The sequence below is a fragment of the Moschus berezovskii genome, chromosome 5, assembly GCF_049115385.1.
Source record: "Moschus berezovskii isolate FMDL1 chromosome 5, NW_MosBer_1.0, whole genome shotgun sequence".
Lineage (NCBI taxonomy): Eukaryota > Metazoa > Chordata > Mammalia > Artiodactyla > Moschidae > Moschus > Moschus berezovskii.
In genome coordinates this window covers 1,368,337-1,383,121 of record NC_142464.1, presented here as the reverse complement: position 1 = coordinate 1,383,121, position 14,785 = coordinate 1,368,337, and positions in this window count along the sequence as shown.

Genomic DNA, 14,785 nt, shown 5'->3' with positions numbered 1-14,785 from the left:
GTGAACTTCCGGTTTCCTCTCGAGCCCTTCAACGTGCACAGGGGCTCCTCTCGAATTGAGTCCGTAAAGTGTGTTCTCCTCTCCAAAGGGGACGGCTGTGTGAGGGAACTTTCTGAGTCGAATAAAGGGTGTCAAGTAACTTTTTGCCTTTCCAGAAGGAATGTGGTATTTCTCTTGAGATGCTGCATCGCCAAATTTCCTCATCTCTCATGGAGGGGATAATTTTGGGGTGTTTCTCGAGTTGCGGCGGGAAGCTGGGGGTGCTTCTCGAGTTGCGATGGAGACCTCAGGAACTCGCTTGGGTTACTCAAGGGAAGTCAGGTCCCCTTTGGTGTTGGAAGGGGAACTTCCGGTTTCCTCTCGAGCCCTTCAATGTGCACAGGGGCTCCTCTCGAATTGAGTCCGTAAAGTGTGTTCTCCTCTCCAAAGGGGACGGCTGTGTGAGGGAACTATCTGATTCGAAAAAAGGGTGCCAAGTACCTTTTTGCCTTTCCAGAGGGAATGTGGTATTTCTCTTGAGATGCTGCATCGCCAAATTTCCTCATCTCGCATGAGGGGATAATTTTGGGGTGTTTCTCGAGTTGCGGCGGGAAGCTGGGGGTGATTCTCGAGTAGCGACGGGGACCTAAGGAACTCGCTGGTGTTGCTTCAGGGAAGTCAGGTCCCATTTGGGGTTGGAATGGGAGCTTCCGGTTTCCTCTCGAGCCCTTCAATGTGCACAGGGGCTCCTCTCGAATTGAGTCCCTAAAGTGTGTTCTCCTCTCAAAGGGGACGGCTGTGTGAGGGAACTTTTGAGTCGAAAAAAGGGTGTCAAGTACCTTTTTGCCTTTCCAGAGGTAATGTGGTATTTCTCTTGAGATGCTGCATTGCCAAATTTCCTCATCTCGCGTGGAGGGGATAATTTTGGGGTGTTTCTCGAGTTGCGGCGGGAAGCTGGGGGTGCTTCTCGAGTTGCGACGGGGACCTCAGGAACTCGCTGGGGTTGCTTCAGGGAAGTCAGGTCCCCTTTGGTGTTGGAACGGGAACTTCTGGTTTCCTCTCGAGCCCTTCAGTGGGCACAGGCGCTCCTCTCGAATTGAGTCCGTAAAGTGTGTTCTCCTCTCCAAAGGGGACGGCTGTGTGAGGGAACTTTCTGAGTCGAATAAAGGGTGTCAAGTACCATTTTGCCTTTCCAGAGGGAATGTGGTATTTCTCTTGAGATGCTGCATCGCCAAATTTGCTCATCTCGCATGGAGGGGATAATTTTGGTATGTTTCACGAGTTGCGGGCGGAAGCTGGGGGTGCTTCTCGACTTGCGACGGGGACCTCAGGAACTCGCTGGGGTTGCTTCAGGGAAGTCAGGTCCCCTTTGGTGTTGGAAGGGGAACTTCCGGTTTCCTCTCGAGCCCTTCAATGTGCACAGGGACTCCTCTCGAATTGAGTCCGTAAAGTGTTTTCTCCTCTCCAAAGGGGACGGCTGTCTGAGGGAACTTTCTGAGTCGAATAAAGGGTGTCAAGTACCATTTTGCCTTTCCAGAGTGAATGTGGTATTTCTCTTGAGATGCTCCATCGCCAAATTTGCTCATCTCGCATGGAGGGCATAATTTTGGGGTGTTTCTCGAGTTGCGGCGGGAAGCTGGGGGTGCTTCTCGAGTTGCGACGGGGACCTCAGGAACTCGCTGTGGTTTCTTCAGGGAAGTCAGGTCCTCTTTGGTGTTGGAAGGGGAACTTCCGGTTTCCTCTCGAGCCCTTCAATGTGCACAGGGGCTCCTCTCGAATTGAGTCCGTAAAGTGTGTTCTCCTCTCCAAAGGGGACGGCTGTCTGAGGGAACTTTCTTAGTCGAATAAAGGGTGTCAAGTACCATTTTGCCTTTCCAGAGTGAATGTGGTATTTCTCTTGAGATGCTGCATCGCCAAATTTGCTCATCTCGCATGGAGGGGATAATTTTGTGGTGTTTCTCGACTTGCGGCGGGAAGCTGGGAGTGCTTCTCGAGTTGCGACGGGGACCTCAGGAACTCGCTGGGGTTGCTTCAGGGAAGTCAGGTCCCCTTTGGTGTTGGAAGGGGAACTTCCGGTTTCCTCTCGAGCCCTTCAATGTGCACAGGGGCTCCTGTCGAATTGAGTCCGTAAAGTGTGTTCTCCTCTCAAAAGGGGACGGCTGTGTGAGGGAACTTTCTGAGTCGAATATAGGGTGTCAAGTACCTTTTTGCCTATCCAGAGGGAAAGTGGTATTTCTCTTGAGATGCTGCATCGCAAAATTTCCTCATCTCGCATGGAGGGGATAATTTGGGGGTGTTTCTCGAGTTGCGGTGGGAAGCTGGGGGTGCTTCTCGAGTTGCGACGGGGACCTCAGGAACTCGCTGGGGTTGCTTCAGGGAAGTCAGGTCCCCTTTGGTGTTGGAAGGGGAACTTCCGGTTTCATCTCGAGCCCTTCAATGTGCACAGGGGCTTCTCTCGAATTGTGTCCGTAAAGTGTGTTCTCCTCTCCAAAGGGGACGGCTGTGTGAGGGAACTTTCTGAGTCGAATAAAGGGTGTCAAGTACCTTTTTGCCTTTCCAGAGGGAATGTGCTATTTCTCTTGAGATGCTGCATAGCCAAATTTCCTCATCTCGCATGGAGGGGATAATTTGGGGGTGTTTCTCGAGTTGCGGCGGGAAGCTGGGGGTGCTTTTCGAGTTGCGACGGGGACCTCAGGAACTCGCTGGGGTTGCTTCAGGGAAGTCAGGTCCCCTTTGGTGTTGGAAGGGGAACTTCCGGTTTCCTCTCGAGCCCTTCAATGTGCACAGGGGCTTCTCTCGAATTGAGTCCGTAAAGTGTGTTCTCCTCTCCAAAGGGGACGGCTGTGTGAGGGAACTTTCTGAGTCGAATAAAGGGTGTCAAGTACCGTTTTGCCTTTCCAGAGGGAATGAGGTATTTCTCTTGAGATGCTGCATCGCCAAATTTCCTCATCTCGCATGGAGGGGATAATTTTGGGGTGTTTCTCGAGTTTCGGCGGGTAGCTGGGGGTGCTTCTCGAGTTACGACGGGGACCTCAGGAACTCGCTGGGGTTGCTTCAGGGAAGTCAGGTCCCCTTTGGTGTTGGAAGGGGAACATCCGTTTTCCTCTCGAGCCCTTCAATGTGCACAGGGGCTCCTCTCGAATTGAGTCCGTAAAGTGTGTTCTCCTCTCCAAAGGGGACGGCTGTGTGAGGGAACTTTCTGAGTCGAATAAAGGGTGTCAAGTACCTTTTTGCCTTTCCAGAGGGAATGTGGTATTTCTCTTGAGATGCTGCATCGACAAATTTCCTCATCTCGCATGGAGGGGATAATTTTGGGGTGTTTCTCGAGTTGCGGCGGGAAGCTGGGGGTGCTTCTCGAGTTGCGACGGGGACCTCAGGAACTCGCTGGGGTTGCTTCAGGGAAGTCAGGTCCCCTTTGGTGTTGGAAGGGGAGCTTCCGGTTTCCTCTTGAGCCCTTCAATGTGCACAGGGGCTCCTCTCGAATTGAGTCCGTAAAGTTTGTTCGCCTCTCCCAATGGGACGGCTGTGTGAGGGAACTTTCTGAGTCGAATAAAGGGTGTCAAGTACCTTTTTGCCTTTCCAGAGGAAATGTGGTATTTCTCTTGAAATGCTGCATCGCCAAATTTCCTCATCTCGCATGGAGGGAATAATTTTGGGGTATTTCTGGAGTTGCGGCGGGAAGCTGGGGGTGCTTCTCGAGTTGCGACGGGGACCTCAGGAACTCGCTGGGGTTGCTTCAGGGAAGTCAGGTCCCCTTTGGTGTTGGAAGGGGAACTTCCGGTTTCCTCTCGAGCCCTTTAATGTGCACAGGAGCTCCTCTTGAATTGAGTCCGTAGAGTGTGTTCTCCTCTCCAAAGGGGACGGCTGTGTGAGGGAACTTTCTGAGTCGAATAAAGGGTGTCAAGTACCGTTTTGCCTTTCCAGAGGGAATGTGGTATTCCTCTTGAGATGCTGCATCGCCAAATTTCCTCATCTCGCATGGAGGGGATAATTTTGGGGTGTTTCTCGAGTTGCGGCGGGAAGCTGGGGGTGCTTCTCGAGTTGCGACGGGGACCTCAGGAACTCGCTGGGGTTGCTTCAGGGAAGTCAGGTCCCCTTTGGTGTTGGAAGGGGAACTTCCGGTTTCCTCTCGAGCCCTTCAATGTGCACAGGGGCTCCTCTCGAATTGAGTCCCTAAAGTGTGTTCTCCTCTCAAAGGGGACGGCTGTGTGAGGGAACTTTTGAGTCGAATAAAGGGTGTCAAGTACCTTTTTGCCTTTCCAGAGGGAATGTGGTATTTCTCTTGAGATGCTGCATCGCCATATTTCCTCATCTCGCATGGAGAGGATAATTTTGGGGTGTTTCTCGAGTTGCGGCGGGAAGCTGGGGGTGCTTCTCGAGTTGCGACGGGGACCTCAGGAACTCGCAAGGGTTGCTTCAGTGAAGTCAGTTCCCCTTTGGTGTTGGAAGGGGAACTTCCGGTTTCCTCTCGAGCCCTTCAATGTGCACAGGGACTTCTCTCGAATTGAGTCCGTAAAGTGTGTTCTCCTCTCCAAAGGGGACGGCTGGGTGAGGGAACTTTCTGAGTCGAATAAAGGGTGTCAAGTACCTTTTTGCCTTTCCGGAGGGAATGTGGTATTTCTCTTGAGATGCTGCATCGCCAAATTTCCTCATCTCGCATGGAAGGGATAATTTTGGGGTGTTTCTCGAGTTGCAGCGGGAAGCTGGGTGTGCTTCTCGAGTTGCGTCGGGGACCTCAGGAACTCGCTGGGGTTGCTTCAGGGAAGTCAGGTCCCCTTTGGTGTTGGAAGGGGAACTTCCGGTTTCCTCTCGAGTCCTTTAATGTGCACAGGGGCTCCTGTCGAATTGAGTCCGTAAAGTGTGTTCTCCTCTCCAAAGGGGACGGCTGTGTGAGGGAACTTTCTGAGTCGAATAAAGGGTGTCAAGTACCTTTTTGCCCTTCCAGAGGGAATGTGGTATTTCTCTTGAGATGCTGCATCGCCAAATTTCCTCATGTCGCATTGAGGGGATAATTTTGGGGTGTTTCTCGATTTGCGGCGGGAAGCTGGGGGTGCTTCTCGAGTTGCGACGGGGACCTCAGGAACTCACTGGGGTTGCTTCAGGGAAGTCAGGTCCCCTTTGGTGTTGGAAGCGGAACTTCCGGTTTCCTCTCGAGCCCTTCAATGTGCACAGGGGCTCCTCTCGAATTGAGTCCGTAAAGTGTGTTCTCCTCTCCACAGGGGACGGCTGTGTGAGGGAACTTTCTGAGTCGAATAAAGGGTGTCAAGTAACTTTTTGCCTTTCCAGAGGGAATGTGGTATTTCTCTTGAGATGCTGCATCGCCAAATTTCCTCATCTCGCATGGAGGGGATAATTTTGGGGGGTTTCTCGAGTTGCGGCGGGAAGCTGGGGGTGCAACTCATGTTGCTACGGGGACCTCAGGAACTCGCAGGGGTTGCTTCAGGGAAGTCAGGTCCCCCTTGGTGTTTGAAGGGGAACTTCCGGTTTCCTCTCGAGCCCTTCAATGTGCACAGGGGCTCCTCTCGAATTGAGTCCGTAAAGTGTGTTCTCCTCTCCAAAGGAGACGGCTGTGTGAGGGAACTTTCTGAGTCGAATAAAGAGTGCCAAGTACTTTTTGCCTTTCCAAAGTGAATGTGGTATTTCTCTTGAGATGCTGCAAGGCCAAATTTCTCATCTCTCATAGAGGGGATAATTTTGGCGTGTTTCTCAAATTGCGGCGGGAAGCTGGGGGTGCTTCTGGAGTTGCGACGGAGACCTCAGGAACTCGCTGGGGTTGCTCAAGGGAAGTCAGGTCCCCTTTGGTGTTGGAAGGGGAACTTGCGGTTTCCTCTCGAGCCCTTCAATGTGCACAGGGGCTTCTCACGAATTGAGTCCGAAAAGTGTGTTCTCCTCTCAAAGGGGACGGCTGTGTGAGGGAACTTTCTGAGTCGAATAAAGGGTGTCAAGTACCTTTTTGCCTTTCCAGAGGGAATGTGGTATTTCTCTTGAGATGCTGCATCGCCAAATTTCCTCATGTCGCATCGAGGGAGAATTTTGGGGTGTTTCTCGAGTTGCAGCGGGAAGCTGGGGGTGCTTCTCGAGTTGCGACGGGGACCTCAGGAACTCGCTGGGGTTGCTTCAGGGAAGTCAGGTCCCGTTTGGTGTTGGAAGGGGAACTTCCGGTTTCCTCTCGAGCCCTTCAATGTGCACAGGGGCTCCTCTCGAATTGAGTCCGTAAAGTGTGTTCTCCTCTCCAAAGGGGACGGCTGTGTGAGGGAACTTTCTGAGTCGAATAAAGGGTGTCAAGTACCTTTTTGCCTTTCCAGAGGGAATGTGGTATTTCTCTTGAGATGCTGCATCGCCAAATTTCTCATCTCGCATGCAGGGGATAATTTTGGGGTGTTTTTCGAGTTCGGGCTGGAAGCTGGTGGTGTTTCTCCAGTTGCGACGGGGACCTCAGGAACTCGCTGGGGTTGCTTCAGGGAAGTCAGGTCCCCTTTGGTGTTGGAAGGGGAACTTCCGGTTGCCTCTCGAGCCCTTCAATGTGCACAGGGGCTCCTCTCGAATTGAGTCCGTAATGTGTGTTCTCCTCTCCAAAGGGGATGGCTGTGTGAGGGAACTTTCTGAGTCGAATAAAGGGTGTCAAGTACCTTTTTGCCATTCCAGAGGGAATGTGGTATTTCTCTTGAGATGCTGCATCGCCAAATTTCCTCATCCTGCACGGAGGGGATTATGTTGGGGTGTTTCTCGAGTTGCGGCGGGAAGCTGGGGGTGCTTCTCGAGTTGCGACGGGGACCTCAGGAACTCGCTGGGTTTGCGTCAGGGAAGTCAGGTCCCCTTTGGTGTTGGAAGGGGAACTTCCGGTTTCCTCTCGAGCCCTTCAATGTGCACAGGGGCTCCTCTCGAATTGAGTCCGAAAAGTGTGTTCTCCTCTCAAAGGGGACGGCTGTGTGAGGGAACTTTCTGAGTCGAATAAAGGGTGTCAAGTACCTTTTTGCCTTTCCAGAGGCAATGTGGTATTTCTCGTGAGATGCTGCATCGCCAAATTTCCTCATCTCGCATGGAGGGGAGAATTTTGGGGTGTTTCTCGAGTTGCGGCGGGAAGCTGGGGGTGCTTCTCGAGTTGCGACGGGGACCTCAGGAACTCGTTGGGGTTGCTTCAGGGAAGTCAGGTCCCCTTTGGTGTTGGAAGGGGAACTTCCGGTTTCCTCTCGAGCCCTTCAATGTGCACAGGGGCTCCTCTCGAATTGAGTCCGTAAAGTGTGTTCTCCTCTCAAAAGGGGACGGCTGTGTGAGGGAACTTTCTGAGTCGAATAAAGGGTGTCAAGTACCTTTTTGCCTTTCCAGAGGGAATGTGGTATTTCTCTTGAGAAGCTGCATCGCCAAATTTCTCATCTCGCATGCAGGGGATAATTTTGGGGTGTTTGTCGAGTTCGGGCGGGACGCTGGGTGTGTTTCTCCAGTTGCGACGGGGACCTCAGGAACTCGCAGGGGTTGCTTCAGGGAAGTCAGGTCCCCTTTGGTGTTGGAAGGGGAACTTCCAGTTTCCTCTCGAGCCCTTCAATGTGCACAGGGGCTCCTGTCGAATTGAGTCCGTAAAGTGTGTTCTCCTCTCCAAAGGGGACGGCTGTGTCAGGGAACTTTCTGAGTCGAATAAACGGTGTCAAGTACCTTTTTGCCTCTCCAGAGGGAATGTGATATTTCTCTTGAGATGCTGCATCGCCAATTTTCCTCATCTCGCATGGAGGGGATAATTTTGGTGTGTTTCTCGAGTTGCGCCGGGTAGCTGGGGGTGCTTCTCGAGTTGCGACGGGGACCTCAGGAACTCGCTGGGGTTGCTTCAGGGAAGTCAGGTCCCCTTTGGTGTTGGAAGGGGAATTTCCGGTTTCCTCTCGAGCCCTTCACTGTGCTCAGGGCTCCTCTCGAATTGAGTCCGTAAAGTGTGTTCTCCTTTCCAAAGGGGACGGCTGTGTGAGGGATCTTTCTGAGTCGAATAAAGGGTGTCAAGTACCTTTTTGCCTTTCCAGAGGGAATGTGGTATTTCTCTTGAGATGCTGCATCGCCAAATTTCCTCATCTCGCATGGAGGGGATAATTTTGGGGTGTTTCTCGAGTTGCGGCGGGAAGCTGGGGGTGCTTCTCGAGTTGCGACGGGGACCTCAGGAACTCGCTAGGGTTGCTTCAGTGAAGTCAGGTCCATTTGGTGTTGGAAGGGGAACTTCCGGTTTCCTCTCGAGCCCTTCAATGTGCACAGGGGCTCCTCTCGAATTGAGTCCGTATAGTTTGTTCTCCTCTCCAAAGTGGAGGGCTGTGTGAGGGAACTTTCTGAGTCGAATAAAGGGTGTCAAGAACAGTTTTGCCTATCCAGAGGGAATGTGGTATTTCTCTTGAGATGCTGCATTGCCAAATTTCTCATCTCGCATGGAGGGGATAATTTTGGGGTGTTTCTAGAGTTCGGGCGGGAAGCTGGGGGTGTTTCTTCAGTTGCGACGGGGACCTCAGGAACTCGCTGGGGTTGCTTCAGTGAAGTCAAGTCCCCTTTGGTGTTGGAAGGGGAACTTCCGGTTTCCTCTCGAGCCCTTCAATGTGCACAGGGGCTCCTCTCGAATTGAGTCCGTAAAGTGTGTTCTCCTCTCCAAAGGGGATGGCTGTGTGAGGGAACTTTCTGAGTCGAATAAAGGGTGTCAAGTACCTTTTTGCCTTTCCAGACGGAATGTGGTATTTCTCTTGAGATGCTGCATCGCCAAATTTCCTCATCTCGCATGGAGGGGAGAATTTTGGGGTGTTTCTCTAGTTGCGGCGGGAAGCTGGGGGTGTTTCTCCAGTTGCGACGGGGACCTCAGGAAATCGCTGGGGTTGCTTCAGGGAAGTCAGGTCCCGTTTGGTGTTGGAAGGGGAACTTCCGGTATCCTCTCGAGCCCTTCAATGTGCACAGGGGCTCCTCTCGAATTTAGTCCGTAAAGTGTGTTCTCCTCTCCAAAGGGGACGGCTGTGTGAGGGAACTTTCTGAGTCGAAGAAAGGGTGTCAAGTACCTTTTTGCCTTTCCAGAGGGAATGTGGTATTTCTCTTGAGATGCTGCATCGCCTAATTTGCTCATCTCGCATGGAGGGGATAATTTTCGGGTGTTTCTCGAGTTGCGGCGGGAAGCTGGGGGTGTTTCTCGAATTGCGACGGGGACCTCAGGAACTCGCTGGGGTTGCTTCAGGGAAATCAGGTCCCCTTTGGTGTTGGAAGGGGAACTTCCGGTTTCCTCTCGAGCCCTTCAATGTGCAAAGGGGCTCCTCTCGAATTGAGTCCGTAAAGTGTGTTCTCCTCTCCAAAGGGGACGGCTCTGTGAGGGACCTTTCTGAGTCGAATAAAGGGTGTCAAGTACCTTTTTGCCTTTCCAGAGGAAATGTGGTATTTCTCTTGAGATGCTGCATCGCCAAATTTCCTCATCTCGCATGGAGGGGATAATTTTGGGGTGTTTCTAGAGTTTCGGCGGGAAGTTGGGGGTGCTTCTAGAGTGAGATGGGGAACTCAGGAACTCGCTGAGGTTGCTTCAGGGAAGTCAGGTCTCCTTTGGCGTTGGAAGGTCTACGTCCGGTTTCCTCTCGAGCCCTTCAATGTGCACAGGGGCTCCTCTCGAATTGAGTCAGTGAAGTGTGTTCTCCTCTCAAAGGGGACGGCTGTGTGAGGGACCTTTCTGAGTCGAATAAAGGGTGTCAAGTACCTTTTTGCCTTTCCAGAGGAATGTGGTATTTCTCTTCAGATTCTGCATCGCCAAATTTCCTCATCTCGCATGGAGGGGAGAATTTTGGGGTGTTTCTCGAGTTGTGGCGGGAAGCTGGGGGTGCTGCTCGAGTTGCCACGGGGACCTCAGGAACACCCTGGGGTTGTTTCAGGGAAGTCAGGTCCCCTTTGGTGTTGGAAGGGGAACTTCCGGTTTCCTCTCGAGCCCTTCAATGTGCACAGGGTCTCCTCTCGAATTGAGTCCGTAAAGTGTGTTCTCCTCTCCAAAGGGGACGGCTGTGTCAGGGAACTTTCTGAGTCGAATAAAGGGTGTCAAGTACCTTTTTGCCTTTCCAGAGGGAATGTGGTATTTCTCTTGAGATGCGGCATCGCCAATTTTCCTCATCTCGCATGGAGGGGATAATTTTGGTGTGTTTCTCGAGTTGCGCCGGGTAGCTGGGGGTGCTTCTCGAGTTGCGACGGGGACCTCAGGAACTCGCTGGGGTTGCTTCAGGGAAGTCAGGTCCCCTTTTGTGTTGGAAGGGGAACTTCCGGTTTCCTCTCGAGCCCTTCACTGTGCACAGGGCTCCTCTCGAATTGAGTCCATAAATTGTGTTCTCCTTTCCAAAGGGGACGGCTGTGTGAGGGATCTTTCTGAGTCGAATAAAGGGTGTCAAGTACCTTTTTGCCTTTCCAGAGGGAATGAGGTATTTATCTTGAGATGCTGCATCGCCAAATTTCCTCATGTCGCATGGAGGGGATAATTTTGGGGTGTTTCTAGAGTTGCGGCGGAAAGCTGGGTGTGCTTCTCGAGTTGCGACGGGGTCCTAAGGAACCCGCTGGGGTTGCTTCAGGGAAGTCAGGTCCCCTTTGGTGTTGGAAGGGGAACTTCCGCTTTCCTCTCGAGCCCTTCAATGTGCACAGGGGCTCCTCTCGAATTGAGTCCGTAAAGTGTGTTCTCGTCTCCAAAGGAGACGGCTGTGTGAGGGAACTTTCTGAGTCGAATAAAGGGTGTCAAGTACCTTTTTGCCTTTCCAGAGGGAATGTGGTAGTTCTCTGGAGATGCTGCATCGCCAAATTTCCTCATCTCGCATGGAGGGAAAATTTTGGGCTGTTTCTCGAGTTTCGGCGGGAAGCTGGGGGTGCTTCTCGAGTTGCGACGGGGAGCTCAGGAACTCGCTGGCGTTGCTTCAGGGAAGTCAGGTCCCCTTTGGTGTTGGAAGGGGAACTTCCGGTTTCCCCTCGAGGCCTTCAATGTGCACAGCGGCTCCTCTAGAATTGAGTCTGTGAAGTGTGTTCTCCTCTCCAAAGGGGACGGCTGTGTGAGGGAACTTTCTGAGTCGAATAAAGGGTGTCAAGTACCTTTTTGCCTTTCCAGAGTGAATGTGGTATTTCTCGTGTGATGCTGCATCGCCAAATTTCCTCATCTCGCATGGAGGGGAGAATTTTGGGGTGTTTCTCGAGTTGCGGCGGGAAGCTGGGGGTGCTTCTCGAGTTGCGACGGGGACCTCAGGTACTCGCTGGGGTTGCTTCAGGGAAGTCAGGTCCCCTTTGGTGTTGGAAGGGGAACTTCCGGTTTCCTCTCGAGCCCTTCAATGTGCACAGGGGCTCCTCTGGAATTGAGTCCGTAAAGTGTGTTCTCCTCTCCAAAGGGGACGGCTGTGTGAGGGAACTTTCTGAGTCGAATAAAGGGTGTCAAGTACCTTTTTGCCTTTCCAGAGGGAATGTGGTATTTCTCTTGAGAGGCTGCATCGCCAAATTTCCTCAACTCGCATGGAGGGGATAATTTTGTGGTGTTTCTAGAGTTGCGGCGGGAAGCTTCGGGTTCTTCTCGAGTTGCGACGTGGACCTCAGGATCTCGCTGGGGTTGCTTCAGGTAAGTCAGGTCCTCTTTGGTGTTGGAAGGGGAACTTCAAGTTTCCTCTCGAGCCCTTCAATGTGCACAGGGGCTCCTCTCGAATTGAGTCCGTAAAGTGTGTTCTCCTCTCCAAAGGGGACGGCTGTGTGAGGGAAGTTTCTGAGTCGAATAAAGGGTGTCAAGTACCTTTTGCCTTTCTAGAGGGAATGTGGTATTTTCGTGAGATGCTGCATGGCCAAATTTCCTCATCGCGCATGGAGGGCAGAATTTTGCGCTGTTTCTAGAGTTGTGGCGGGAAGCTGGGGGTGTTTCTCGAGTTGCGACGGGGAACTCAGGAACTCGCTGGGGTTGCTTCAGGGATATAGGTTCCCTTTGGTGTTGGAAGGGGAACTTCCGGTTTCCTCTCGAGCCCGACAGTGTGCACAGGGGCTCCTCTCGAATTGAGTCCGTAAAGTGTGTTCTCCTCTCCAGAGGGGACGGCTGTGTGAGGGAACTTTCTGAGTCTAATAAAGGGTGTCAAGTACCTTTTTGCCTTTCCAGAGGCAATGTGGTATTTCTCGTGAGATGCTGCATGGCCAAATTTCCTCATCGCGCATGGAGGCAGAATTTTGGGCTGTTTCTCGAGTTGCGGCGGGAAGCTGGGGGTGCTTCTCGAGTTGCGACGGGGAACTCAGGAACTCGCTGGGGTTGCTTCAGGGAAGTCAGGTCCCCTTTGGTTTTGGAAGGGGAACTTCTGGTTTCCTCTCGAGCCCTTCAATGTGCACAGGGGCTCCTCTCGAATTGAGTCCGGGAAGTGTGTTCTCCTCTCCAAAGGGGATGGCTGTGGGAGGGAACTTTCTGAGTCGAATAAAGGTTTCAAGTACCTTTTTGCCTTTCCAGAGGGAATGTGGTATTTCTCGTGAGATGCTGCATCGCCAAATTTCCTCATCTCGCATGGAGGGGAGAATTTTGGGGTGTTTCTCAAGTTCCGGCGGGAAACTGGGGGAGCTTCTCGAGTTGCGACGGGGACCTCAGGAACTCGCTGGGGTTGCTTCAGGGAAGTCAGGTCCCCTTTGGTGTTGGAGGGGAACATCCGGGTTCCTCTCGAGCCCTTCAATGTGCACAGGGTCTCCTCTCGAATTGAGTCCATAAAGTGTGTTCTCCTCTCCAAAGTGGACGGTTGTGTGAGGGAACTTTCTGAGTCGAATAAAGGGTGTTAAGTACCTTTTTTCCTTTCCAGAGGGAATGTGGTATTTCTCTTGAGATGCTGCATCGCCAAATTTCCTCATCTCGCATGGAGGGGATATTTTTGGGGTGTTTCTCGAGTTGCGGGGGGAAGCTGGGGGTGCTTCTCGAGTTGCGACGGGGACCTCAGAACTCGCTGGGGTTGCTTCAGTGAAGTCAGGTCCCCTTTGGGGTTGGCAGGGGAACTTCCGGTTTCCTCTCGAGCCCTTCAATGTGCACAGGGGCTCCTCTCGAATTGAGTCCGTAAAGTGTGTTCTCCTCTCCAAAGGGGACGGATGTGTGAGGGAACTTTCTGAGTCGAATAAAGGGTGTCAAGTACGTTTTTGCAATTCCAGAGGGAATGTGGTATTTCTCGTGAGATGCTGCATCGCCAAATTTCCTCATCTTGCATGGAGGGGAGAATTTTGGGCTGTTTCTCGAGTTGCGGCGGGAAGCAGGGGGTCCTTCTCGAGTTGCGACGGGGACCTCAGGAACTCGCTGGGGTTGCTTCAGGGAAGTCAGGTCCCCTTTGGTGTTGGAAGGGGAACTTCCGGTTTCCTCTCGAGCCCTTCAATGTTCACAGGGGCTCCTCTCGAATTTAGTCCGTGAAGTGTGTTCTCCTCTCAAAGGGGACGGCTGTGTGAGGGAACTTTCTGAGTCGAATAAAGGGTGTCAAGTACCTTTTTGCCTTTCCAGAGGGAATGTGGTATTTCTCTTGAGATGCTGCATCGCCAAATTTCATCATCTCGCATGGAGGGGATAATTTTGGGGTGTTTCTCGAGTTGCGGCGGGAAGCTGGGGGTGCTTCTCGAGTTGCGACGGGGACCTCAGGAACTCGCTGGGGTTGCCTCAGGGAAGTCAGGTCCCCTTTGGTGTTGGAAGGGGAACTTCCGGTTTCCTCTTTAGTCCTTCAATGTGCGCAGGGGCTCCTCTCGAATTGAGTCCGTAAAGTATGTACTCCTCTCCAAAGGGGACGGCTGTGTGAGGGAACTTTCTGAGTCGAATAAACGGTGTCCTGTACCTTTTTGCCTTTCCAGAGGGAATGTATTATTTCCCTTGAGATGCTGCATCGCCAAATTTCCTCATTCGCCTAGAGGCGATAATTTTGGGGTGATTCTCTATTTGCGGCTGGAAGCTGGGGGTGCTACTCAAGTTACGACGTTGACCACAGGACCTCGCTGGGGTTGCTTCAGGGTAGTCAGGTCCCCTTTGGTGTTGGAAGGGGAACTTCCAGTTTACTCTCGAGCCCTTCAATGTGCACAGGGGCTCCTCTCGAAATGAGTCCGTAAAGTGTGTTCTCCTCGCCAAAGGGGACGGCTGTGTGAGGGAACTTTCTGAGTCGAATAAACGGTGTCCTGTACCTTTTTGCCTTTCCAGAGGGAATGTATTATTTCCCTTGAGATGCTGCATCGCCAAATTTCCTCATTCGCCTAGAGGCGATAATTTTGGGGTGATTCTCTATTTGCGGCTGGAAGCTGGGGGTGCTACTCAAGTTACGACGTTGACCACAGGACCTCGCTGGGGTTGCTTCAGGGTAGTCAGGTCCCCTTTGGTGTTGGAAGGGGAACTTCCAGTTTACTCTCGAGCCCTTCAATGTGCACAGGGGCTCCTCTCGAAATGAGTCCGTAAAGTGTGTTCTCCTCGCCAAAGGGGACGGCTGTGTGAGGGAAGTTTCTGAGTCGAATAGGGGGTGTCAAGTACCTTTCTGCCTTTCCAGAGGGAATGTGGTATTTCTCTTGAGATGCTGCATCGCCAAATTTCCTCATCTCGCATGGAGGGGAGAATTTTGGGGTGTTTCACGTGTTGCGGCGGGAAGCTGGGGGTGCTTCTCGAGTGCGACGGGGACCTCAGGAACACGCTGGGGTTGCTTCAGGGAAGTCAGGTCCCCTTTGCTGTTGGAAGGGGAACTTCCGGTTTCCTCTCAAGCCCTTCAATGTGCACAGGGGCTCCTCTCGAATTGAGTCCGTAAAGTGTGTTCTCCTCTCCAAAGGGGACGGCTGTGTGAGGGAACTTTCTGAGTCGAATAAAGGGTGTCAAGTACCTTTTTGCCTTTCC